We start from the raw sequence: 4315 nt of genomic DNA on the forward strand, positions 1-4315 counted from the left end.
TTTTATTAGTTTCAATTTGGTCCTGATTTTTGATACAATCACATCCTTTTAGTTAAGTTTCTGGAAACAGATCAATGATTTATAATTAAAATTGACACTAAAATTATATTAATTATACTTTCCTTGCTCCGTTTCAATAAATTTAATGAAAAAGACCAGATTGTATCAATTTTTCAAAAGTTAAGACTAAAAAGACGAAAGGACCAACTTAACATTTTTTTAGAAAAACAGTAACCAAAAGAGTAAATAAACTAAATATTTATTAAGATATATTTTTATTTCCTTTCTCATTATCTTTTAGTTTTCCACAAATTGTTCTATTCTTGTTTTTAAAGAAAGAAGTTAGACACAAACTTACTTTTGCTCCCATTTTTCATTTGTTCTCTTCCTTTCTTGAAGAAAAAAAGATAACTCTCTCTTGTCTCACTTGATAATGAAATATTAGTTTAATATTTGACATTATTTTTTATCTCATGAACTTTTTGTATATTCATTTTTTTATGAATATAGAAGAAAAAATAATGTATTATGTGTTTTTTTGTAACCGATTTTTAGTTGTAACCTAGGAAGCTCCGACACGGCGTCCGAGCCACGCTTCCTCGTTTCGGAGGCGCATCGGACACGGACACTCGCCAGAAGCGCACACGACACGGTGTCGGACGTTGTTTTTTGGGTCGGACACGACCTTCTCTTTGGACGCGAAAAAGACACGTTGCGGTGCTGCAAAAAGGTGGAACGTGGACGCAATTGCAGAGTTGACACCGTTTACGTTGCAGGCAAATTCACGAAGAAGAGAAGACAAAAGATAGGAAAGGGAAAATTAAGCAAAAGAAAAAGAAAAATCTGAAAAGAAAACATTATCATATTCTTATCAATTTAATAATTTAGTTATTTTATATGAAATTTGTTTTAATTTTACGGATCCCCAAATAAATCTGTTCAGTTATCACATTTTCACTTTATCTAAAATTTTCTTCTTTCTTAATATAATATTTTATTTAAAGAGATTTTAGTTTGTTTTATCAGTATATAATATATTATATTATAATTAATTTTAATCTATAACATGTTTCATTTTTTATATGTAAATAAATATAAATAAATTACTAGATACATGTTCTGTATTTCAAATAAATATAAATAAATTACTTTATATAAAAAATAAAAAATAAAGATAAATATATAAATCATCTTAACTAAAAATCTTAATAAATTATATAGAATTAAAACTAAAAATTTTAACAAAATAATCTTTAAATATATCTATTTGAATATCTTTATATTTTATCTTTTAATAACAAAAACCTTATACATGTCCTATAAATACATAACGAGACTTACACAATATACAAAGAAAAAAGAAATCAGTTAGAGGTAAAAGAAAGAAACGTTGAGATTTAGTGAGCGAAACACATAGTCATTGCAAGAAAGCTCTTGGAGGAAGAAGGAAGAAGGAAGAAGCTCGGATAGAAGAATAAGAAGAGATATATTTTGAGCAGGAGAAAAAAGTAAATACTGAGAAGAAGAAGTGTGTAGAAAAAGGTAAGTACTCTCTATGTCTCTTCTCCTTCTATCTATTAAATTCTTTGCCTTCTATATTAAATGTTATCCACACACTCTTTTCCTTCTACTTATTAAATCCATCCATTAAATGCTAATAATTTAACTTTTTTAATACTTAATGTCATTCTATGCATCCATCATATTTGCTATAACTTATACATGTGAGGGTACTATGTTCCTTGTTCTTTTTACAACATAAAATAATTTAATAATTTAACATTACTTTAAAAATATATTATATTATAAATAATTATATTTTATATTATGATTAGATTATACATGATACTTTATTAGTTTTTAATTTCAGATTTCAATACATATGCGTTACCTAATTTTAATTTATTTTATAATTTAAATTATAAACATAAAATTATAAGTTTTATATTTTGAATTTAATTTTATAAATATATTATGTATAAAAATTATTTAAATTATATACTTTTGTTTTATTTTTAAATTTTAAATATTAAGTAAATTTTGTATTTTCAATTTATTTTATTATAGGAAATTAAGATGAGTAGACCTAATCAAGCTATTGAACAAGAAGATGAAACAAAACCTCTTTGGAGATATTTTAAGAAAAACTCCCGGTGGTGGAAACTATATGGTCAACTGTACTTTGTGTGATTTTGAATTTAATGGATCTTACACTCGAGTGAGAGCTCATCTCTTAAAAATTAAGGGAGAAGGGGTTAGAGTTTGTCCAAAGGTGAATCCGACAAAACTTTCTGAGCTTAAAAGATTGGATAATGAAGCAACTTTGAAAATTGAAAATTCAAAGAAGAAAAAGGTCTCTCTACCACCTGTATCTGAGGAAAGAAAGCAGACAAGCAGTGGTGGTGTTCACCAAAAACTCAAGGGTCCTCTAGAAGCTTCTTTCAACATTCAAGCTAGAGATGCTCTTGATTGTGAAATTTCAAGGATGTTTTATTTTTCAGGATTAACATTTCATCTCGCAAGAAGTCCTTATTATAGGAGTGCCTTTTCTTACGCTGCCAATACTTCTAACCTTAGTGGATATGTACCACCATCATATAATAAATTGAGAGGTCCACTGCTTGATAAAGAAAGATCTCATGTAGAAAATCTTCTGCAACCTATAAAGAATTCACGGAAGCCAAAAGGTGTGACAATTGTTAGCGATGGATGGAGCGACCCTCAAAGAAGACCTCTTATCAATTTTATGGCTATCAATGAGAGTGGACCAATGTTTTTGAAAGCAATAGATGGATCTGGTGAGACAAAAGACAAGGATTTTATTGTCAAACACATGAGAGATGTAATTATGGAAGTTGGACCAAAAAACGTGGTACAAATTATCACAGACAATGCAGCAGTATGTAAGGCAGCAGGTATGATCATAGAATCAGAATTTTCTTCAATCTATTGGACTCCTTGTGTAGTGCACACCTTGAATCTTGCATTGAAAAATATTTGTGCGGCAAAAAATACAGAAAGAAATAGTGATCTTTATGAAGAATTTTATTAGATCTCACAAATTGCTGATGATGCTACATTTATTAAAAACTTCATTATGGGGCACTCTATGAGATTATCAATGTTTAATAACTTCAATTCATTGAAGTTTCTTTCTGTTGCTCCAACGAGATTTGCTTCAACCATTATCATGCTTAAAAGATTTAGAAGCTTGAAAAGAGGACTCCAAGAGATGGTAATTAGTAATGAATGGTCTGATTACAAAGAGGATAATGTTGATAATGCACGAACAGTCAAAGAAACTTTATTGAATGATAATTGGTGGATGAAGGTTGACTATATACTTGCTTTTACTGCCCCTATTTATGATGTTATCAGAAAAACATATACGGATATGGCTACTCTTCATTTAGTGTATGAGACGTGGGATTCAATGATTGAAGATGTGAGGAAGATCATATACCAACATGAAAGAAAGGCACAAGTTGAACATTAATCTTTTTTTGAGGCAGTAAACTCAATATTAATTGATCGTTGGACTAAGAGTAGCACATCTCTTCATTGTCTTGCTCATTCTTTAAATCCAAGGTAATTATACTATTAAATTATTTTATTATTATATATTTTTTGTATATGTCTTATCTATAATATATAATATTATGTTAATTTATGCTTATGTTCTTTAATACTGTAGATATTATAGTGATGAATGGTTAAGTGAAGATTTACAAAGAGTTTCCCCACATGAAGATTCAAAACTTACTCATGAAAGGAAAAAATGTTTTATGAAGTACTTTGATGATGTGGATGTAAGGAGACAAGCAAATTTAGAGTTTGAAAACTTTTCAAATGAAAGAGAAGATTTTGCAGATATGGACGCTATAAGGGATAGAACTAAAATGGATGCAAAATCATGGTGGATTATTCATGGATCTCAAGCACCAATACTTCAAAAGATAGCTCTTAAGCTACTTGGACAACCTTTTTCTTCTTCTTGTTGTGAAAGGAATTGGAGTACCTACTCTTTTATACATTCTTTGAAAAGAAATAAGATGACTCCCAAAAGGGCGGAAGATTTAGTATTTATCCATAGTAATCTTCGTCTTCTCTCAAGAAACTCCTGAAAGTACAAAGAAGAGGAAACTAAATTGTGGGATATTAGAGGAGATGACTTTTCATTGGAAGACAGCGGAATTCTTCAGATTGCTAGCCTATCTCTTGATGAACCAGAATTAGAAGAAGCATTTTTCAATGAAGATGAACAAATATGAGAGTTAAACATCATGATTTACTTACGTTTTTTTTTTTGTTTTTC

The 4315-nt window shown here is 29.1% G+C and overlaps 1 pseudogene; it reads left to right on the forward strand.

Annotated features, from left to right (window-relative positions):
• The first annotated feature begins 2076 nt into the window (after nucleotides 1–2076).
• Nucleotides 2077–4315, forward strand: LOC146883492 (uncharacterized; annotated as a pseudogene).

Source organism: Vigna unguiculata, chromosome 9 (assembly GCF_037176805.1).
Source record: "Vigna unguiculata cultivar grain cowpea cultivar isolate G323 ecotype 2 chromosome 9, ASM3717680v1, whole genome shotgun sequence".
Taxonomy (NCBI): domain Eukaryota; kingdom Viridiplantae; phylum Streptophyta; class Magnoliopsida; order Fabales; family Fabaceae; genus Vigna; species Vigna unguiculata.